Raw genomic sequence first — 24,800 nt, 5'->3', positions numbered from 1 at the left:
TCGGCCTGCTCAAACTCTGCGGCCCACCGGCTCCCACCTGCGACCTCCGCTATTCCCGCATCCTCCCCTGCATCTTCCCCAGAGGGGGAGAGAGAGCAGGTGAGGGATAGGGGGGAGAAAGGAGAGAAGGACCGGAGCCCTGTGGCCGCGGCGTCCTGTTACGGCGCCATCTTAGATTAGGTCATATAGCCAATCTCCATTGAAAGCTCTAGTGAGAACGGATATAATCTGCTTCTGTGGACTTTTGGCTTGTCGGTCGGTATACATTGCGTATGCTGTGTCTGGAAAAGTCGGACAGGACTTTGACTGCTACCTCAACCTCCAGTTTAGGTTTGCAAATGTTTGTTATAAACCATCTTTTTATTTTGTACATTTTTGTTTCTTTAAATTCTTGTGTTTTTATAAACTATGTATAAATTGAATTTGTGATCAGTATATAAATATGCATAGCGAAAATATAATTATGAGGGGGGAAAAACAGTTGTCATGGCTTTCAAATAGTCAATTTAATAAGCCTTTGTGCTTTCTAATGGTCACTGCAGGAGTTAATTTTGACCTTGACTTAGAAAACAGGAACTGTGAGTGTGGAGGTGTTCCTGGTGTCCAATTTACATACACCCGTCTTTTATTTATGAGGTAGTGGTTTGTGTATGTGAGAACAATACGGCTTGTCAGCAGTTTCCTACAGGCAGCTGCTGCTGACTCACGTGTCTGCTTCAGCCCTGAGCTGCCCTCTCTAAATCATCCACAGCTTGAATGAAAGAATGTGCAACTGTCAGTTATCTGATTGTTCAACTCACTGACATGCCCCTTTAACAAAAGGGAAAGAGAGAGGGAAAAATGACTGCCAGGACAATTTGAAGGCTGTTTACTCTTTATACATAGTACACTGTACACATCCTTCTCAGACTTTTACCTTGATTGCACTTGGCTCATTCCTGCATGGAGTGCAGAACAATTGCATCATTTTTATGGCAACAAAGGAATCATTGTTCTGGTCTTTGTTACATGCATCATGCTATTTTTCTGGGATTTTATCCACAGCCCTTCCCCTCACAGAGATGTAAATAAGACTCCCACAGTACAGTCTGAGCAGCAGTCCAGACTGTGCTTGGAGTGGATGTAGATATGCTTATTTTTTTTTGTCAATGTTATGACTCTGATGCTTGGTAGAAAATGTTGCATAGTGGATGGCTAGCTTAAGAATATTATGTCATGATTTTTAATCCTGAAAAGTGTGCTTTTAAAAGCTGATGTTCCCAAATAGCCCCTCATTGATGATACAAACTTAAATACATCATTGATTTTGGAAGGGGTTGGAAGACATTGGGCTTATTCATTAAACTGTACCACATGAGGTATTTTTGCAAAAAAAAATTTTTTGTTATAGCTTCTGCGTTTTTATTATTTTAGTGACAGTCTATTCATTTGAGGTGTTGCTATGGAAACACCAATGTCAGTATTTTTGGTCGATAAATTACCTCTTGGATGCAGCAAATGGCTTCTTTAGTCCTTTCATTAAGCTGCATTTTATCTCAGGATTTTCTCCACAGGTCTTGAGCTGCTGTTAATTTATCTCCCCAAGCAAATAATATTAACTGGACACAAATGTACTATTTTTTTATTTATTTTTTTAAATCCTGGAATGTGATAGCTTCATGAAAGAACACAGAAAACGTAGTGTAATGCTAGCATTAAAAGACTAATTGTTGAACTCTACTATAATCTTTAATGAACGCTTCTACTTTATTTACAAAAGCAAACGGCATGAAACCTTGCACTTCCTGACTGAACTGGAAACCTTGTCTTTACCCCAAGCCCACAAGCCCTAGAGCTATGTTCAGACCATGTACTGGAAATATGTGGAAAAGAAAGGTCATTTAATAGTCTGCAGGTGTTTCTTGGTGCTCAGCAAGATGTTTGTTTTGTTTAATGTTGTTCAGTAATGTTTATGCTGTTTACTGAATTTCTGCCAACAGCCTATGTTTTTAACTCCTGCAAATTCTTGAGTATGAAACTTCAAAATGCTTAGAAACGCTTTTAGTTCATGAGAATAATAAGTCAACATTTTTTAGGTGATTCCAATTTCTAAATTTTTGCACTGCTCATATTGCTATCATGTCAGAAGCTCAAATGAAGTGTCCCAGCATGGCTGTCAATTCTTGCTCATCTATTTAGGCATACAGTGTATATCCTTTGTACAAATTTGCATTAAATACAAAGTGCTTACTGGGTTCAAGCTGAGGGTTGGAAAATAGTGGGTGCGGGTGCGAGGTTGCTGTAGCCGTACGGCTTTTCTGTGATTTTATATATACATCGTACAACAAAAAAGCAAATTAGAGCAATAAAAATTGAAAAAGCAGCTATCCACTGCATAGGAATTGATCAAAAATTTAAAAAAAACCCACTGTGGAAACTCTTATTACAAAAACTCCCAAAAACCTGTGAAATAACACTGTGAATTGAACATTTATCTTATATAAGATACTGAATAAAGTGCCAGTGAAAAAAAGTTAATAGTCCTAGCAATTTAGTAAAGGGGAACTCAGTGTTTGCATGCAAATGTAGATGTGGTGATTGAATCAATGCTATATGCTTTTTTCCGTATTAGTATACATTTGTTGTGCTAGCACTCAACTTTTAATTTACTGTTATTTTGCAGGTTTTTTTTTTTAAAATAAATGTTAAACACTTTCACTTTAGTTGTGGTGTTTTTTTTTTTTGTTTTTTTTTTTTATATGTAATTTACTTTAATCATCTTTTCTTTCCCAGGTGGCCAGTGTAAAGGTCCTGTCATGTGCACATTGTCCCTCCATAGTGACAGAGCGCATCACTAGCCTATAGACTAGAGATGTCTGTGCGGCCTCAGCCACGAACTGTCATGTCCCGATCACTGCAGGGCGGCAGTAATATAAAGTGTGAATGAGGGCTTGGAGGAGATACTGGCTGGCCACATACAGAATGCTTGCCGGTCATGCTAAACAATCGGAGCTGGCTTTGGACAATCTTGCCTATCACTATGCAATACTACATCAAACTACATAAATGTGGTAAGATTGCGTTGTCCAACTGCCATGTGTGGCCAGCGTTCCTGCTGCTACATTTCTCACTAATGACTGGAGAATGAAAACTGTATGCTCTCTTAATTTTTGCCAACATGCTACGAAAACACACTGCAATATAAAGAGCACTTTTGACGCCAGCAAATGTTTGTTACACAACAAGGCTTAACCCATGCATATCCTAACTTACATAACAGATGTTGAAGAAAAGAATCGGTTACTAATGAATGAGCCATTCATACTATTTGACTAGCATGTGGTCAAATAAATCTAAACCATTCTATACACAAATATGGCATTAGAGTGAAACTCGAAAATGTCGCTACAGCTTTCACTATGACTGGGCTGCTCTACTTATCTGGAAAGTGGAGTAGGTTAAAGTAAATAATCAAACGCATCATCCTTGTTGCTATTTTGGTACAAATATTAGTGCTCTGTAGATATTTAATATATTACAGAACATATTCAATTTTTTTTCTTTTTTGATAGAATTACTGTTTATGGACAATGACATTTTATACTATTTTGTTAACCAAATATTTTTACAAAAATCTTTTGAAACAGACAAGTTGACCTTTTAACATGAGGGGAAACATGAGAAATTCTCAATTTGCTTTGTGGTAAGTTAATAAGCCTCTAGTGTTTTTTTTTTTTTTTTTTTTTTTTTTTTTTTTTGTGTCAGTTTTCTGTTTCCATATTGAGCTGCTGCTTTTTGCTTTGCTCAGTGTTTCTTTAGTTTGTTGTGAGCAGGTTAACTGTTTCTTTGTAGCAGAGTCTGGGGACGTGTGTCAAGGAGGCAGGAAAGAGCCTGTCCTTAGCCGTTAAAGTTCATGGTGTTTTTCAGGAAATCGGGGTGAATGACCTGGAAAGAATCTGTACAGTCATGCAGAAGCAGATTGTCCAACAGTGACTGCTTATTCCACTGTTTGTATACAAAAACCAAAGAGGAGTGTCTAACGCTGACGATACGTCTTGCTTCTCTGAGTGAACTTTAATCACTCAGTTGTTATTGTTTTCTTTTCCATTTTTATACCGTCGGACAGGGTAGAATAAATGATGCAGGCTGCTCTGTCAGTGTGGTACTCTGTGTTCTATTTGTAGGCAAAGCATTAAGCAGTATATTTTTAGTGGTTAGTGCACACAACTGCAGTTTACGCTAATGTTGAATTACATTTCAAGAACTTCTATATTTAGATTCAATATGCATATAAGTAATTCATTACATGCATTTTTATGCTGTTTAGATTTTGAGAGGTGACCCACCAAATATGGCAAGAAATACTGTATATCCACATGTTACACTGCTTCTCAATATCTCCTTTAAATGTTAGTCTACTTATATACCTAAAGCCCTAATTCAGCCTCTAATTTTTTAATGCAGATCATAGTTAATTTTCATTAATTAGCAGTGCAACATTTTGGCATTGCAAGGTTGCACTTCTTTCAATAAATATGTTGAAAGTTCCTTCCTGGCAGCATTCAGTAGCTCCTTATTGCAGTAGAGTGGGAGTTTCCTCCCTAGTACACAGTAGATAACCAGACCCAGCTCTTCTACCACTATTGCACTGCAGTTCTGCCCTGCCCAGTGTTCTTTTTGTTGGAAAAAAAAAAAAAAAGTTTATTGAAACACAGTAAAGACATAGTATACATCTCCATGTACATATTCCCTGTCCAGTGTTTAATGACATATTTAACTCTCCCCATGCTCTCCTTTTGGGTTTCTAATAGCCATGTGTTTACCTCTGATCACCTTGGTCTGCCTGCAATAAAAAGTCTGGATTGCTTCCCCATATTAACAGAAAACGGTTCTGAAAATGTCTTGCATTGGCCACATGAGTAGAACCTGCCATGAGATTCATGACTCTGGTAATTGAGCACAAGGAAGTGGGTTTCAAGCCTCCAGCACTGCGTGCACATCTGAGGGGTCTGAAGCCCCCCACCTGACGTGACATGAGGCATTGTTTACTGGACAGTAACCTCACTGCATGTCAGCTTCGAGTGGTTACAAATGCTCCTATTTGTGGTTGCTTTATTTTGCATGCGGAAGGAGTTTACTCCCAGCAATTGGGTGACTAAATGGCTCATTAAATGTGCTGTTTTGCCATCCGTGTTAAAGAAGCCTCATACAAGGGCAATTACAGGTCAGGGCAAGCAGCACTTGATCACACTATCAGGATGTGCAGCTCAGTTGAATATAGTAATGGATCCCATTGCTAGAATAAATAGCGCTATGTGGCCCATTGACTTCTTATGGGGCAGTACATAGCTAAAGTGGAGAATATTTAAAAAAAATCCCCACTCTTCTCCACACCCCTCTATTAATAGCTATGGCATTCATAGTTACATAGTTATTTTGGTTCAAAAAAGACATACGTCCATCGAGTTCAACCAGTATTGCATTCACCATAATGAAAGTGACAGATACTGTGTGGTGATGTATAAAGTGATGGTCACTCTGACTGCCACTTTAGAAATGACCTTTGGTTATTACGGATAAATGTTGACAGTAGTGTTGATCAAGGATAACTGGCAATCATATAACCTGGTTAGACATCATAGAGGCAGATCTGATAGCACTACAGAGGTTGCTAAATTCAAAGGAACCACTACAGCCGCAGTTGGCTGTGGATTTTCAGCCTAAGCTTGTTGATGGTGAATAGGTCACCAATGGTGGGAATAGCTGTGCACATGCTAGTCGTCTGTTCTTACTTATTAGCAATAGCTTCACACGTGACAAGCATCATATATATATATATATATATATATATATATATATATATATATATATATATATATATATATATATATATATATATATATATATATATATATATATATATATATATATCCTAGGTCCAAATCTATCTAACGGCATTGTACACTGATAATCTGCCTTTAATACTGTTTGCATCACTAACCCAGAGTGTACCGATTGCAGTCTGAATTTACGTACACCACGTTGGACATAATTTAATTTTAAAGGCAAAATGCATGGGGACTATACCATAACCTATATTCTCACTGAAGGGAACTTCTTTAACAACCAAAAAGGAGCTGATTCAACCTTAAACGGCACTCTGCTTTCCACAGGAACCCTCCCCCCCCCCCCCCCCATCCATTGCTTGGTAACCATTCCACCTGGTCTCTTCCATGGTACTCCTGGCAGTCAAAAGAAACCTGTGTTAATTGGATGACCTGAGCATAACGACAATTTTAATGCAGATCCTCTAGACTTCACGTGTAACTGAAGTGACTTGGGGTTGGGCATTCAATGGGAAAAATAATTTGTAATTTGGACTTTTTAAAAATGTTTTATCCTTTCAGAAATTATCAGTAGCGCAAGATGAAAACTGGCTGGCTGTTGTCACCTTACCGAATGAATTGGGTGATTAAGCAGCTGGACAAATTCAAAGCATAATATAAGCAAAGAGAAAATGGCATTCAAAGATTAATTTCAAGAACTGATATAAATGATGGCATCCCTTTTTATTTAGCCCCTTCTGGGGTCTGCAGTTTTCGTTGTCTGCCTGCGGCGTGTCGTCGGATATCTGCGGTGCGGCGCAATCAGCGGCGGTAGCTGGTAATTAAACCCGACGGAAAACGCCGGCTCGTTGGTGCGTTGAAGGAAAACGCAGCGCATCGAAACGCAGCGTCGAGTGTGAAAGGTAAAATGAAAGTCTATGGACTTTCATCTTACCTTGGTTAACGCAAAAAGTCTGCCCTAATGTGAAAGAGCCCTAAGTCTGCATTGCCTCTATGTATCCTGTAATAAATATATGCCTGTTATGCCATTTTACACTTTACATTTGTTGGCCAGTCGGCTAGATTATCTACAGTTTCTTTAAATTGGTGTACACAGAGCAGCTTTTCTACATCTCTACATTAAATATTTATGAAGTGAATTCAAGTCCCTTAGGTAGCCTTTTTATTATTTTGTGTATGAAAAAATTCAGGGGAAATAGAACATTGTGCCTTTTGTGCATTAATATTTCAAAATGCTTTCAGAAATGGCTCTTGGTGTTCTTTTAACAACTGGGTTTAATCAGGCAATAAGACAGACCTCCACAGTGTTCCACAGGAATGTACTGTATTTCATATTTGGAAAATCACAGGTTTCATTTTTGTAGAGCCGCTGAGCTAATGCTTTGCGAGTTTTCCAATTGTAACAAACTTGTAGAGTCTAAGCAATAGTAAAGCCTTAAGTGCTTAATGTAGGCGTATTGCATACATGTACGGGACATACTCAATGAACAATATGCAAACTCTTTTCTTATAGCAAAACTTAATCTATTCACATATTTAAAGCAGTCTTAAAATGTTTCTAAAAATGTTTCGTTCTCAGCTCTTGGTGAAATAGGAGTGATTACACTACACGTATTTAATATGCTCCTTCTTTGTGGAACGAAAGTAGATAGATTCAGTAACTTTTACTTTCTGCTTTGTGCAGATATGAACCAACTGAGACAGATTAGAATTTTAGATCTTTTACACCATGCCATACACTATTGCCATGGTTTCTAGCAGCATTAAAAAAATGTATATAGCAGCAACATACTGCAGTTGAAAAATATTTCTTACATGTATTTTTGTAATGGAGGAGTAGCCCTTTAATTTTTATTTTTTTCACAGCCTGATCACTGTGATTTGGTTCAAAGTGATCAGGAGGCAATGAAAACTGCTCCTGACCATTGTATGGAACTCCGCTGTCTTCAGACAGCAGAGATCTGTGCTGACGGGGACATGCTATTGCATTCCATGCTCTGGTGCTGCCGCCGTTTAAACTATGCGCATCAGGCTTAGGAAGCCACAAGTGCGGCATAGTTTTAACTAGGGGCAGTTCCCTCAGTCTTTCAAATGGACCTAATTGACTAGCTGGGAATTAATATAGTCAAATTGCCATTTGTGTGTTTACCGTACTTAAAAAATCTAAACCTGCATACAAGAAAAACTTTAGATTGCTTTAAACACTGGATAACTACAGAGAATGATTAGTCTTGTACAGAAGTGTGCAAAATATTTGAGGCGGAAATGAAATCTAGAGACTCCAAGGTGCAGATCACAGATTTATTCCTGTGATCTCTTGTCTATCTGATAAATCACTGGCATGATCACTGTTGCTTGTCACTGTGGACTGAGATAAGCAGAGTATAATATATACCTGTAGATACATTTGCTGAGGCCTGCTGATAGGAATGTTATTAAAGTGCACCTCGTCACCTAACTTGACCCGAGCTGGAATGTTTTCACTGCATCAGACAATGTTTCTGCTGTAGTACAATATCATTTTCTGAACACATCGCTGGCCAGCAGGTGGGGGGTACGCATTGTTGTAACTATGCCAAAAATAGGAAACTGTAACCACAAACCAAAACATGCTAACATTACTGTTATTTGTTCTAACCTGTTCTGAGTCACTCACCTGGAACAAGTATGCAGATAAGAAGGAAGAAGTTCAGAACACCTGACCACCTGCAGCAGTTTTTAGACTACTGTAGTCAGACCATCAGCATTACAGTAGCATTTACATAAGGAAGCCATATTTCTGGCACTGACCTACTTATTTTAAAGTGTATCTCTAATAGGACAATTTTTTTTCCTGTTATATAGTTTTGGTTGGAGAAACAAAAAAAAGTCAGCCAGAAAATGGCACTGCCCTGCACCTTTTGGATATCCCATTTGATCAAGAGGAAGATTGAAAACTGTTTACAAGGCTCCAGCCAATTAACCTTAAAGGGAGGCTTCCATATTTATTTCATTTTAAGCAATACCAGTTGCCTGGCTGTCCTGCTGATCTAATTGGCATTAGTAATGTCTGAATCACACACCTGAAACAAGCATGCAACTAATCCAGTCAAAATTTAGTCAAAACACCTGATCTGCATTCTTGTTCAGGCTCTATGGCTAAAAGTATAAGGCAGAGGATCCGCAGGACAGACAATATGCATCGTCTGAAAAAAAATAAAAAATGTGACAGCCTCCGTATCACTCTTCCTCTTTAGGTTCCCTTTAAAAGGGTAAAATATAAAAACCTTCCTGATTCCACGTGGAATGAGCTAAAATCTCTGCATCAAAACCGCTCGGTATTACCTAAGACCTTGAATGCAAGGAATGAATCCAAGCCTTCTTTTTAAATAAGATGTAGAATTTAGCATAACTACTTCCTGTGGCAAGATATACCACATTTTAATCACTCTTGCTGGTAAGAACCTCTTACTGAATAGATACAGCGCTGGGGTAATGTTTATGTATTTACTATTTGTTGCCATTGCAACGAATCAACATGAGTGCCGCCCATTAACTCTAAGCGAAGCACGTGTGGTAAGGGAGATGACGTGTGCGCTCCACCGCACACTAGGGGGAAGAGTGCTGATGCATGGTCCCGCCGCTGCATGCCGCTGATTGGCTGAGGCACTCCTAGTGCAAGGGCGGCTGGTTGACCAATCGGAATGCGCTATTCACGGAGCTCGATCACATACTCCGTTTAAAGTATGAGGTAGGCGGAGGAGAATCTATCCATTACTATATGTGCACCCAGCATGACACTGGGTGTCAGCATATACTTTATGGGGAATGTAGCTACAATAAGAAGGGGAGAATTTCTATGGGGCCTTATACATCTGCAATACCATTGGTGGCTCAAATAACAGACACGGCTGAGCACCAATGGAGCACTGGCCCTCAAGGTGGGAGTGACCAAGGGGAGGTCTCATGGGGAGTGGTAGGCAGTTCCACCCTATAGGGAAGTATAAAAGGTGAGGTATACTGCCCTATCGTTTGGCTGCTACTATGTCATGAGCTTATAGGTCTATATCTTCTACTTGTTTTTAGAATGTAATCTTGCACCTTATCACTAATGGCACTGTTTTAGCACTTTCCCTTGAAAAAGCTTCGTCTAGAAGTGAAACATGTCTGGTTGTTTGGTTGGGTTGTGTAACCTTATATTTATCTATATTGCAATAGGACCTGGGATGGCATTATGCTATCTCTTTATTGACTGACAGAGTAGGCCCTGCAATATATGCAAGTGTTATAAGATATCTTCATAGCCAGATTGTTCTTTTAGTAATTCAATAAAAGTTAAGTTTTACTATAGAGATTCAGTGTAGAGGGATATTTCTGTGTTGTTTTGAATAGATACAGGTAAGAACTTTTCCTTGTATTTGCACCTGTACTAAAACTCTGTACTGCTGTAATGCGGTGCCCAGTATTCTATTACATATTCTATAGTTGCCATTGGAAAGACATTAGTTAAAAAAAAAAAAAAAAAAGGGGGGGGTAGTATTATGCTAGCATCCCAAATTTTTATTTCCCTTATGTATTGCCAGGTAAAAAAAAATCTAGAATGCTATTATTAACCTCCCCTCGTTCTGGACGAGCTGAGCTCGTCCAGACACGCTAGAGGGCACCGCTCAGGCCCCACTGGGCCGATTTTGATTTTTTTTTTTTCAAACACGCAGCTAGCACTTTGCTAGCTGCGTGTTTGCCCCGCTCGCCGCCACCTATCCGCCGCTACCCGACGCGAAAGAGGCCCCCCCCCCCGCAGACCCCGTGTGCAGCCTGGCCAATCGCCGCCAGGCTGCACTTTGGGGTGGATCGGGAGTCCCTGTGACGTCGATGACGTCACTCTGTTCGTCACTATGGTGACGGGGGAAGCCCTAAAGGAAATACCGTTCAAAACGGGATTTCCTTATGGGCGTGATCGCCGGCGGCGATCAGAAGGGTGGGAGGGAGAGAGGAGGAAGGGGAGAATCACGTAGCTAGCGCTAGGCTAGCTACGTGCTAAGAAATAAAAATCGGCCGAAAAAAAAACCCCCTCCCATGGCCACGGGAATTGAAACGCCCAGCAGGTTAAACCTCTTCATCATGATGTACTGGATATAGTTTAGGTCGATTCTTACAGAGATCATGCCATGGTGATTCTGTGCAACAGAGAACTGTATTCAGAACTGTCTTTACAAATCTGCTCTACATTGACCACAGGAAATTTGGAGTGAAGAAAATAGAATACTGTCCATACATTTTAAATGAGGAAAAAACAAGACTCAATGAAATGCCCCACTCTCCACACACTCTAGCAGTGCATTCTGAAAATAATGATTTTAAATGTGTCCCCCTCCCCGAGAGGTAGAACTGTCATGCTTGCTTCCTCCTGGTGATCCTAGACCTCCAGATAAGGTCAGGAAAGTCAGGCAAAGTCCAGCATTATGGTAGCCATGCCTCCTTAGCCTAGGGACATTTTCTGTGCCAGGAGAGCATTCATATAACAACTCCTTGTTGAGAGTAAAAAAAATGTATTTTAGTGAATTTTATAACCATTTTACACTGCTAGAAATACAGTGACTGTTTTTCACTGCATAATTTTTTTTTTCCTGAACAAGGTTGCACCAAAAGGGTCTATAGATGCATCATAACACGAGTTAAATGCCATTCATAATGTGCTAAAGAAAAAAACACAAGCCTAATATAGGGTTTTACCTGTGCTATATATATTTGTCAGTATTTTACTTTTAATGCCTGTGCTTCTTTGCAGTGTAGACAAAAGTTCTGTGGGTCTATGACATTAAATATTGTCGCAGGAGCACACAGTACCAGTAGAGGTCCACCAGCCTTGCAGTTGTAGTGTAGTAGGGAGTTCAGCTAGTGCTTTAATGGGTCTTTGCACCAAAGGGAACTTACCTGAGCCAGAGGGGGTGCTTGTTCTGCAGACAAACTGGGCTTTTAACCTCTATTCGCCTTGATAAAGAGATCCTTGGTCTTGAAACATTAGCTTCATGGTGTATGTCTAAATAAACACTGCATCACTAGAAGTGATCAGGAAGTGCTGATTGTACTTTATTAGGAGAGGTGACATCAACCACCTAAATTGATCCAGACATTCTGCTTTAATTTTAGCCATATATTACAGTGTGCAAGATACGTATACCTTCGCAATGTCAGATCAGGTTGGCTTGCACTGGTCCCTGAAACAGGAAAATCAGAGGATAATAAGTAACTTTTGGGGGGTTGGAAGAACATACCTTTTTGGTAGCTTCCTATGTATAACACGACTACGCATGGTAATGCTCAAGACCACATAGTTTGACAGAGTCCTGATGTCTGGAGGCACAGTTAGGACTGGGTAGGGCAGACTCTCTGTGTTAAGTCAGCTGTGCAGTATGTGGGCACCAATAATTAAGCATGAATTTATTTTTGCGCTTTTTCGCCTTTTTAAAGTGCTTGAGAGCTGCAGGGCATACTCAGTATGCCATCCTGTAGCATTAGGACGTCTTGGCCAAGGACTCCTTACTGAATAGATACTGACACCTGCTAAAATTCAAACCCTGGTCTCCTATGTCAAAGGAGGTAGCTTTAAGCAGTACCCTACCCAGCTACCAATTTATCATAATAACCTAGTTATAACAAAACGTCAATCACCTGGTTACATGGAAATTTAATTTAATGGTGGGCAGTGGCCCTTTTATAGTTGCATGAAGGAGGTTGCTTCTTTTTCGCTAGAGATTTCTTAACAGAACTGTGATATGTGGCTCAGGCATAGTGATGGTTATTCTTTGTTTCCACCAATGCAAGTGACTCATCAGTATCACAAAGGCGGCTACATCTAATAATAAAACATGTGGTTTTAGTTTGTAAGTGTCAGTAAAAGGTTGGAAAATATTGCTCTCTTAATTTCTACCTTTAAACATTTTGGTAAACATTGTGCATTATAAGATATGATATGCAGACTTTTTCTTTCCCTTTGATATTTCAATATATTGTTTTAAGCACCACAGAAAATGTGGGGCATTTTTTATTATTTAAATTCTTATTTAGTTTGATGTGGCACAGTGTTTCTCCAACCTGTCCTCGTGACTCCCCAATGGTGCATTTTTTTTCAGGCAACCTCACCTATGCACAGGTGGTGTAATTAGTGTCACAGCTAGGTGGATTCCATATAGCAGAGACACTAATTGCCCCACCTGTGCATACGTGAGGTTGCCTGCAAAACATGCACCGTTGGGGAGTCACGAGGACAGGTTGGAGAAAAACTGATGTAGCAGGTTAATCCCTTTTTTAAATTTCCAATGTAGATTCTTACACCGGCCCTTTCAAAGTTCCCCATAATGGCTTGAGATTCAGGGCTGGTTCACACAGGCGTTTTTGTGGCGTTTTTAACGCGTCTCAGACATGGCTTTTTTTGTGATCTACCGCCGTCCCATTTAAGTGAATGAGAACGTTTAGAGCTGGCTTTTGCAGGCTTTCATGAAAGTTTGGCGGTAGATCCCGGCATTGCGTCTCATCCTGAAAGCGACGTTGCTTCAGAGGCGGTAAACACCGGGAAACCATTGCAGAGACCCGAAGTGCTAGCCTTGAAGGCTTCCCAAAAGCCTTCAAAAGCTAGCATTTTGAGCGTGGCGCCGAGCGACAGCTCAGCAGAAGCCGGTGTGAACCAGCCCATACTCTGAGAAGGTGTCGCTGTAGTCGCACATTTGTCATAAAATCACAACTTGCTTTGCTATTTGTAAAAAAGATCTGTTTAATAGATTATGTATACTACACTTTTTTTTTTTTTATTATTACCTGTGCAGAAAATGCTAGTTTCCTAGTTGCCATGGTGATAGTTTACTACTTTCAAAATAGGTGTGTGAATCATATATTCATACTCTACTCTGCTTCGCTGTGTTTAAACTAGCTGCTTGCTTATTGTAAGGGGGAGATTTAGAAACGGAAGCGCCCTAAGACTTTTTGTTACAGTGACTCTGTGAATCCAGGCATATGAATACATGATTACATCCTGGGACAGCAGTGTTTACTAAAAGCACAGCTGTTGTTTCATAGCCTGAACATCCTATATTGTTTTTATTTTTTTCATCCAGTCAAATGAAAATAAATTCCTGTATGTCACTCACCTGTTACTTCCACACAATTATGCCTTAATTTTTTTCTGATCACTCATGCTGTCTTCTCTTCACCTAGACAGTATGAGTCATTAGAGGGGAGGGGTGAGGATTGCGTGGGTAAACCACTTCACCTGTGACCCATCTGCTTTGTAGTCTACTTGAGCTGCAGGACTAGAGGATTTTCATGTGGTTTGTTATAGCTTGGAGCACTCTAGGCAGTGCGGAAAACTATGCATTGTCTACATAGTGTTTTTATTGTTCGCCCTATTTGCACTTTTCATGTGTTTTTGGTGCATTTGCATTTCTCTTTTTTTTCTTTCTTTGAATGGAGTAAAATACAGTGTCAAATTTTTAAATAAAATATGCAGCAAACATGCATGTAAAAATGCAGTTCTCTGCGTCTCCATTGAAATACATGCTGTGTGTTTTACATGCATTTTTGAGAAACATGCAGCAAGTTATGCGTTTTGAAAAACTCACATCGTAAAATACACATGCGGTATATACCTTTTTCATGTGGCCCACAGACTTTCATTACGGTCAAAAACGCTTCTGCCTAATGAGCCATAAGCCTAAGACAAAAGAAAAGTTGTCCGGGGTAAGAAGTAGCTTCTGTGTGTGTGTGAGACACTTTTGTTAAGGGTGTAAAAGTGAATTCCTATGCATCGATCCACTACAGGGTCACTTTATAGCTATCCTTTATTAGATTGGTATATAGCAAAAGAATAGAAAACCAAAGCTGAAAGACTCAACAACTACATGAGTCAGCCTTAGTTTACAGTGACAATGCATGTGCTTTTATGCATGCATAGTCATGCGCTTTTTGTATAACGAAGTATCGGGTATGCAGCACGTTGCTTAACCTCCCTGGTGTTCAATTTCTGTTGGATTTCTGTGTAAAAAAATGCGTTCATTACATTTTTGCCTGTAATTTACCAAAATGCTTCTCGCAATGGTCTAGAATACATTGTTTCAAACACAATATTGTGTCAAAAAATATACACCATATTTTCTGGCATAGAAGGCACAATTTTTCTCCCAAAAAATGGGGAGAAAAAGTCCCTGCATTTTACATGCCAAATACAGGGCGTCCCCAACTTACAAATGCCTGCCAATATGAACCGCCGCCCTTTTTGCAATGTCGGGGAATCCCTGTGTTGTCGCCCTCCGATCCCACTCCTGGTCTCCTTTTTGCTCCCTGTGTGTTAATATAATAAAGTATTGCAGACCTCTTCTCTTTTGCACGGCTGCTCTATTGTTGGCTTCTGCTGATGACCCGATCAGCATAAGCCTAAACTAGAGGAGCAGCGCCAGAGAGGTCTGTGATTGCCATGGGAGCCACTGGATGAGGCATGTTGCCAGTACTTGTATTTACACACGGGAAGTGGAGGAGACCGGGATGGGGGGACACATCAGAGGGGAACAGAAGAGGACACAGGGGCTGAAGGCCTACACCAGGGCTTTTCAACTAATTACCCCACCTGTGCATGTTTGTGGTTTTCTGCAAAACATGCACTGTTGGTGGTATTTGAGGACAGGGTTGAAAAGCCCTGGACTACACAGGGGGACATACAGGGGCAAAGGGGGACACATAAGGATACAGAAGGGGACACACAGGGCAAAGGAGAACGCAGTGGAACACAAGGCGTAAAGGAGAACACTGGGATGGAAGGGGGCACACAGCGGGAACAAAGGAGGACACTGGCAACAGAAGGGGGATACAAGAGGACAAGACACTCCTGGAACATGGACGCACCAGGTTTAGTATTTGTATTTTTTCCCTTGGTTTTTGCCCTTTAAACCTAGGAATGTCTTATATGCCGAAAAATACATTCATTTTTTTTCCTTTCTGCTAGGTCACAATTTTCCCTCTCTATTTTTCCCTGGGCAAGTCAGGCTCATCCCCATGGAGCCTTTAAGACAAAACTGGTCCATAGGGTAATGGAGACCATTTCTTCACTTGTGCTGTGCGTCATTTAAACATTGCGTTAAAGCTCATTGTAATGTTTTCAGTGTAAACTGGGGCAGAGACTCTTAGGCAGGAGTCACACTTACTGGAATTTGCGTGCACATGGCCAAATTGCTAATGTGATGTATCTCTATGGCGTTGTATTTTATAAGCAATTTTGTGTGACATTGCTTTCTAAAATTTTCTGCGTTTTAAAATTCAGACTTCAAGTTTCCATTTTCATGGGCGATGTGCAATTCATGTTTCAATGCAAGTCATTGGGTATGCATAACATTTTGCATACAAATCAGGGCTGTGGAGTCTGTACAAAAATACTCCGTCTCCTCAGTTTATGAAACCACTGACTCCAACTCCGACTCCAGGTACCCAAATTGGCTCTGACTCCTTAGTCTCTTACCAGGGCGATGGATTTGGTACAAAAATTATCTTACTCAGAGTCCCGACTCCTCAGTTTATAGTTTATAAAACCTCCGACTCCAGGTACCCAAAATTGCTCCCACTCAGATTCCACAGCCCTGATACAAATACATGTTTTCTATGAAAATTTGCATGCTGTTTTTCAGTTAATTGCTTCATTTATATTTTCAGAAAAATCACTATGGGAGTGTTCACATACATGCACATATACTGTACATATTTCAAAGCGTGCTGCTCATAGGCAGTCAGCCAACAGAGACCAATATCTGTAAAGGGCTGCCCTCTACTTTTCCAAGTTTGTCAATCCCAATAATCAACATGACGGGATATTAAACAATAACCCCTAATCAATTCTAATGAGGTTGCACGTTGCAGTGGTGATGAGAAACAAACACTCCTGCCTTGCGCTGCATTTATCACAGAAGGGAAAATGTGGCATGCCACAATGCATCATACTGAAATTCTCCCCCACCTGATTCCACACTGAAAGAGAGAGTAGTAGGCCCTGTGGTTATTGAGGAAATAATCTAACTTGAACAGAAGCCTTTGTCACTTTTGACTTGAAAACCGGTTGCCATGCTTCTAATTCCTGAGATAAACATATCCTGAAGCACCATTCTATAGAGCAGTGCTCACAGCTATGCATGTTTCCAAGCTGTCAGTCAAAACCACTTTGCTTTGTTTATTAGCTGAAAACTTGTCAGCTTTATAATTTCCACCACACGTTTCTGTTGAACGGGTGTTTGGGAGTGTATATATATGACCTATCTATACTTCACAGCAGCTAATGTTACCAAGATGTGGTAACCTTCTCATGCTGTGACCCATGACGGTGTGATTACTGGCATGACTAAGTACTCTGCCTAGCAGGAGGCATTGTGGAACTTTCCATGCATGGAAACCACTTTGCAGCCCTTTGATTCCATGCCACTTGTGCAGGGGTCTCTGACTGTTATGTCATCAATAGACAATGGAAGCATAGAAACTATTACTAATGATCTATATTGTAACATACTCTTGCCTGCCATGCTGTTGAAGCTCTGGTGGGGTGTAGACAGGGAGCGATGTAAAAACAGCACCAGAGATTTGGGCTCAGCTGGCGCTGCCGGAGGCTGTAATAGGCATTACGGCTATTGTGGCCCTCAGTGAATAATTTGTGCGCCATCAAAAGATGAAGCACAAATTACCATAAAAATACTAATACGGCCACCAGCAATAGCTGGCAGCCAAATTACTGTACATCTTTCCCCACTATCCACGGCGACCTGGAGAGGGAATAGTAATTGGCGCCATCGGGACTTTTGCAGGAGCAGGGTGAGCTGTTTTTCGGCTTTACCATGCGACGAGATCATATGTATGCGTGGACAGTGGCTGCATTGTTATGTACTGTATCAATGTGGTAGACCTTGTAAACCAACGCTATGGGGAAGATATTAATAGTCTACCATATCTACTAGTTGTTATACACAGTATATGACTAGATTAAGACTAAATTTTAGTGCAGTGTACGGTCATAGCCAATTGTTTTGAGAATTGCACAAATACGGTTTTTTTTTTTTTTTTTATACAAAGTTTGTTACTTTGGTGTTTTTAGATCCTTTTTGTCTGTTGTGTCTGTGGTGTATTAAAGTATATAACAAGCAGTTAATAAGTTTTGAAGGCTTTAATTTGACAATAACAAAGTTTATGTAAAGAGTAGTCAATAATTGCTGCGTTGCCCCTTCTTTTTGAAGACCACTGCAATCCGCTCTGGCATGCTGTCAAACAACTTCTGGGTCAAATCCTGATTTTATAGCAACCTATTCTTTCATAATCAATGCTTGGATTTTGTCAGCGTTTGGGGGGGGGGGGGGGGTTTGTGTCCACCCGCCTCTTTAGGACTCATCACAGGTTCTCAACTGGATTAAGGTCTGGGGAGACCTAAAATTTCAATTTGTTTTGTTACCCGAGCCACTTAGTTATCACCTTGGCTTTATGTCATGATGCTCCATCATGCTGGAAAAGGCATTGATCTCAACCAAACTGTTCTTGGATGGTTTGAAGCAGTTGCCGTTGGGGGATGTTTTAGTACCATTCTTTATTAATGGCTGTGTTCAGAATTGTGATGCAAAGCAGCCCACATATGAAAGGTCTCAGGATTCTTTATTGAGCATGAGACAGGACTGTTGGCAGTGCTCACCTTTTTTTTTTTTTTTTTTCTCCGGACAATCATTATGCCAAATACCCCCAAAAATTGGGACATGACTTCACCTCAGTCCTCAGCTGTCCAGTCCCTATACTTTTTTGCAGAATATCAGCCTGTCCCTGTAGTTTTTCTTAGAGAGAAGTGGCATTTTGCTGCCCTTCTTGACATTAGACCATCCTCTGAAAGTCTTTGCCTCATTGCAGATGCACTCACACTTGCTTGCTGCCATTCCTGAGCAAGCTCTGTATTGGTACCACGTTGATCCTGCAGCTGAATTCTCTCCTTTTGAAGTTTTTAAAGTGAACCTTAACTGTCGAGGGAAAAAAAGTTTCACTCACCTGGGACATCCCCAAACCCCCTGCAGCCGTCCTGTGTCCTCGCAGTTCTTTGAGTGTCCTCCGGTCCCCGCCCCGGCTTAGTTTCATTTTCGGCCAACTCTTCTTTTCCTTCCCCGCCATCAAGCACGTTATGCGCATGCGCAAGACGCGCTTGATGGGGAAGGCGAAGAAGAGGACGCGTTGCCGGGGGCCGACTGTTAGTCATCCGAAAACGAAACTAAGCCGCAGATAAGCATGGTTAACAGAGGATGGACAGTGACAGAATGATTTTCTGCCTTGTATTCATAAACACTCTCACCTGCGTTAATGAAAAGATTACTGAAATTATCTTAGCACGTCCTTTTGTGGCAGGTCCAAAATGCAGTGAAAATTTAATTTTTGGGGATCAAGTTCATTTTCATGGCAAAGGAGGTTTTTGCAATTCATCTGATCACTCTTCATAACAATCTGGAGTGTATAAAAACTGCCTTCATAGAAACTGAAAAGTAAACTCTGTGAAAACCAATATTTGTGTCTACTCAAAAATTTTGGCCATGACTTGAATTTGACTGGCTCACAATGCTGGCTTCACTCCCACTCGTGGAGTAGTTCAGTACACAAAATTAATATGAAGACTGTCAGATACTTATACTAGCGGAGAGTAGTTTTCTGGACTGCCTCCAGTTCCACTGTATCCAACAGTCATGGCTTCCATAAAGTATAATTGGACTGTATGCCAATCATCAGCACAGTTAATTAGTTATTCTCTCTTGTAGTCAAGAAATGCATTTATAAACAGATATGTTGTAAAGCAAAGCCCTGGGTAGCCTTCCAATGTTAAAGGTTCATTTTAGGTTTCAGTGTTTACTTAAGGGTGGGGTTGGGCAGTGAATTAGGTGCTCCCTATCTCATGAGACTGTGCTAGTGACCTTCCTTGATCCTTTATCCCTGCCATACTCCCTGTGTGTGCACCAAATGTCTGAGGCAATGATATAATGCATGCAATACCAGCAAACGCTTAAAATCAACAAGTTCATGCAGTTGTCTTAAATATCTATCTTTTCACTGAATTCAATTACTCTTGGCGCCTTTATATTTATATTTAAAGTCAGTAACCAAAAAGATGGCAAATAAGTAAGTGCCATGCTATGTAGTGACTGAACACAAGAGTAACACTGTAGATTATGCTCTGTTAAATCTGCTGTCACTTACATGTAGGTGACAATTTTAGCCTGATTGTAGCAGTTTACATTGCCCACTTTATTTACACATGAATCTTGAAAAAGCCACTTTTTTAAGGTCTTAATGATTTGGTGTGCAGCATGGAACATCTATTTTTAGAAGATAACCACAAGCTTTCTTTAAGACTTCCTGTTCAAAATTAAAAGTTTTCCACTCATAGTGGGCTCTCCCACACAATTGTAAGCAACAGTGGGATGTTTACCTCTCATTCATAGTGTTTTTTGACCAGACAGGTTCTCACACTGTAAAGTGAAAGGTCAGTAAATATGCATGATTCAGACTTCCTGACCTCCATCTCCACCTTAGTCCCTTTTACTAAGATCTGTGCTGTTCTAGAATGACTAAAAATACTACAAGAATTCCTATTGTGGCAATTGTATCCAGGCCAGATCACTCTTCAAGGTAACCTAAATGGAAGCCCATGACTTTATGATCAAGGGACCTTCACATATATTGCTTGTAATGGAGATGAGAATGGTGGAGCAGTTGTAGGAAAAGGTGGTTGCTATGGGAAGAATTTAGCATAGGCTGCAGTGTGATTAATTAGCATGCCTTCCTGCCTGGATGTTAGTGTGCACTGCATGGTTTTCTTTATGTATGACATCTGTCTCTCAAAGTAACAGACATGCATGTCACAGTGTGTATTTCCTCTGTTATTTTTTTATCAATGCCAATGAGCTTCAGATCCAAGTATATTGTGTAAAACCAGAGACCCCGACACTAAAGAATTTTAGATGTTGCATTCTTTAAGTGCAATAAAATACAACATGTCAGGGTATGAAGATGCAAGAAGCACTGGTTATGAAGCACTGGGTTGTAGCCTCATAGAATCCTACAAATCCTTACCTTACACCGAGGAAGGGCAAATATTCTGAGTTGGCTGCCTGCAAATGTTCTGAACCATCTGTCTGTGTTTAATAAAGGACCTTTTGTTCATAAAATAAGACCTCATCTAGATCATTTTTAACTTTTTTTTTTCTCCTGGTTTGCCATAAAGAAAGGGGGCCTCCACCTCCCCAAACACCTTGCCTAATAGCTATGCAAGTTCTCAGCTTTGGAGTAAATGCCACTCCTGCACCCAATGTTTGACTCTGGATGTCCCCACAGCTTCCTTGTTGGTTGTATACTTCCTGCAACCCTTGGGCCGTGCCTCTGTCATAGGGAATTAGAGTTAAATTTTGATTGCATACTGGCCCTGTCCATTCTACAGCCCCTGGCAGCAAAACCAGGCCTGCCAAGCCTTCCTCTAGATGCACAAAAGACAGTGGGACCAGCTCTGTGCTACTGCGCAGGCTCGTGCCATACTTTGCACCTGGACATTAATTTTGTTAAGTGAGTGCCAGCTCGGCAAAGGAGGAGCATAGGAAGATCAGGGAGGCCTCTGGATTTTGCAGAGGCTTCCCCCTTCTGAGGTTTTTTTTTTTTTTTTTTTTTTTTTTTTTTTCCCCTAAGCCATGGGCTGAAAAGTTGAAATGTACGCATGCATGCATGAACGCTCCTGTGGGGCATGTGCACATACACTTTAGCAGACTAGGAGTTTTATAAACTTCTGATTTGCACTAAAGGTGCACATATAAGAGGTTTGTAAATGTCCATTTGCAGAAAGTGATCAAACAAAGTGTGGGGAAGGGGGGGGGGGTCAGTTTATACTCAAATGGAGGCGCACATACCAATGTTAGAGTATTGCCAAACTTTCAAAATACCTGAAGAAGTGGGCCAGACCTGTGAAACGCTTTATGTGCCAATGAGGTTTTTCATCAGATGTTTGACTTTGATCATTTTTGAGAGCCAAGTTCAATACTTTAAACGTTATCTGGGTTCATCTGGCATAGCTTAACTGGAATATATTTGAGTAAATACTGTAGCTACAGTTTAAATCAGTGTTTGTACATTGTACCAAATGTTGCCTTTATCAGATGAAAAGGGCTTGTGTCTTCACATCCATTGTGTGAATATCTATTGGTGTTCTGCTTTAAAGTGACATATACTCATATACAACATTACATATAACTCGGTCATGGCGAATGATAGCCACCGTGGCAGGGAATCTGGTGTCAGACCAGAGTGCACAGCGGCCGCACGGTCTGATAAACATCGGGCATATCTGTAGATCTCTGATGCACGAGCACCGCATGCTCGCAGTGCTCTCCTCCGCCCATGGGAATTAGCTTGTAGCACACCGCTCATTCTCCCTCCACCCGAGGAGGCAGAGGACACATTTGTACAGCCTCTATAATGTTCTGTTGACCAAGGGGTCATGTACCGATCCCTGCCGGGCGACCAAGATCCCATAGTTAATGACACCCTCATAAAATTGGTATGAGTTTACAGATCTATATGATTATGTATGTATGTATATGTATGTTTTGATACATTTAACATTGCATGTTTTGTATAATGTTTTTAGCTTCACATATGAAGACCTTGTCCTAGTTTTGACATTGCCCTCTTATTTTCTTTTGTAGCAGTGTGTTAGATTTAAAAGCCTTATAAAATATGCGGTAGTGTCTTTCTGGATGATGGATTCATTGGTCTTATAGTGGTAGAAAATGATTACATGGCTATGTACTTGAGGGTATTTCACATTTCACTACAGTAAACTGAATTATTATTACTCTGGCCAACAATCCTAATTTTTCCAGAAGAGTTGCAGGTCTTGTAGCCAAATTGGTGTAATATTAATTCCAATGTGGCTCAAACTGGCAGTCAGAAGATCTGGCAAGCAAGTAAGTGTTATTCACATCAATTAGCACTCTTGTGTGTGTCAGATGAGCATGTGTGGTTAAAAACTGAATAGACACCCCACTTTGTCTCGGGTGCATAACAATGATCAGGCAAGAAAATCTGGACTGTCATATGTAGCATAATGTGTATGTTGTAATCGGGAGCTGTTATGTTAGCTATGCAGTGTGGATGTCTCATGTTCACATTGACATATTCTCTAGTTTTTACAACTGGTAGTTCATCTTAAGCTCAGCCAAACTATTCTCAACGTATCAATAGATCTCTTTATTTGCTTGAAAAGCGTAACACTTTGGAATGAGCTGTACAGTATGTAGAGTGAAAACACAATAGAGCTAATGTTTGTTTGTGGGCAGTGTTGTGAAAGTACGTAGGTGTCTGTATGCTGCATTGGTTTCTAACCACGATCAAGTTCTCTAGCAGAGTATAGTACTGTTTATGTTCCGAACATTAGGAGGAAACCTGCCGAAACACTATTTGCTTTATGAATCGTTCTGTTTTCTCATTTCTGTGTGTAACAGTTTTGGCTGCACCCAACATGTTTTTCTTACAATACAGTTTATCTTTCTGTTTAATCTCTTGTCCTTTACCCATCCTGATCTACCCTTTTGGTGGTCATTCAATCGGGCTTATTTATTTTACTAAAATGATAAACGTGACACAACAGGAAACCCCAGGTCTGATTGGCTAGTGTACCTGTGGAATAGTACGTGATGTTCCACCACTGCTATATAGCAGCAACATGTGATCGAGGTTCTGCATTGCTTTGTAGTGCATCAGACAGTTCAAGACTTGCAGTGGCAAGATCAATATTAGACAAGATGTAACTATACATCGATAATGATCATCTACCTGATCTACCGCTAATTGAAAAGCGTGTGTCCACTTTAAAAACGGCACAGCAGAATCTTTTGAAGACTTCATTGGTAAAGCCTTGTACGTATGCTGAATAGTACTTGGCTGGCCGAGGCCACATTTGCCGAGAAGCTAATGTGGCTACGACCCCCCCCCCCCCCCCCCCCCCCGCAATCCACCTCACTCCCCTCCATCATATCGACAGAGTACATTGCTTAGCAACACATCTGTACAGAACTCTGGTACAAACTGTTGCGTGAGGGATCAAGTTTTGAGCTCTGCAGGCAACAGCAATTGTGTATGTGTACACACCAAGGCTCCGTTAGCACACCCTTTAATGCCTGTGCATGTGTACACACCAAGGCTCCAATAGCACACCCTTTAATGCCTGTGCATGTGTACACACCAAGGCTCCTTTAGCACCTGTGCATGTGTATACACCAAGGCTCCTCCAGTACACCCTCTTTTACCTGTGCATGTGTATACACCGAGGCTCCTTTAGCACACCATTTAATACCTGTTCATGTGTATACACCAAGGCTCCTTTAGCACACCCTCTGTCACCTGCCTTCATCATGTAAAGTGGATGAAATATAACCTAATTAAAGTTTTTATTCATCTTGATGCAGTAAGCTTTCAATGGCTGTGGAATGGGTGCACCTCAATAATTAGTGCAATGATCTCACCACAGGAGTCTCCAAAAGATGTGTCGTTAGATGATTCAGCCCGTCAGTATACCCCAGCTGAAATGCTAGCTTTAGGTAGACTAACTTTTAAAGGACGCACAAACCCACATGTACTAATTTTTCTCTCTATCACATGCTGAACTATTTTCCATCATCTGCAGAAGCTTTAAAAAAAGAAAAAAACCTCAGCAGCAACACAGGAAACTTTTGCCTACGTTATAGCTCGTCATTCGTCTCGCCCTCTGTATTGTGACCTTTCAGAGGTGGTGTGGGTTTTTACCATCTCATCTGAGATGTTGTAAGTGTTAAAGCTTTGTACATGTTGTATTTTAATATTGTTCATTTAATGTAATCGCATGATTTTATTTATTTTGTACTGGAGTGCTAGCAATCCTTTCTTAGTGAAGAATAATAAAAGGGGTCAAACGTTTGGGGGTTATTGCTCCCT

General features: G+C 40.6%; 1 protein-coding gene across 6 annotated transcripts in view; it reads left to right on the top strand.

Annotated features, from left to right (window-relative positions):
* Positions 1-24,800, top strand: part of BACH2 (BTB domain and CNC homolog 2) — a 351,992-nt gene that overhangs the window by 41,227 nt on the left and 285,965 nt on the right. The window contains exon 1 of one of the 6 annotated variants that reach the window (XM_068231169.1): positions 24,572-24,650. The exons of the other annotated variants lie outside the window; for them this stretch is intronic. The gene's annotated coding sequence lies outside the window, so the exon portion shown is untranslated. Of the gene's footprint in view, positions 1-24,571; positions 24,651-24,800 lie in introns of those variants that run through there. 6 annotated transcript variants of the gene reach the window in all.

This window comes from Hyperolius riggenbachi, chromosome 4, assembly GCF_040937935.1.
Source record: "Hyperolius riggenbachi isolate aHypRig1 chromosome 4, aHypRig1.pri, whole genome shotgun sequence".
Classification (NCBI taxonomy): Eukaryota; Metazoa; Chordata; class Amphibia; order Anura; family Hyperoliidae; genus Hyperolius; species Hyperolius riggenbachi.
The sequence above is the reverse complement of the archived record's forward strand: the minus strand, read 5'-3'. Positions and strand labels throughout refer to the sequence as shown.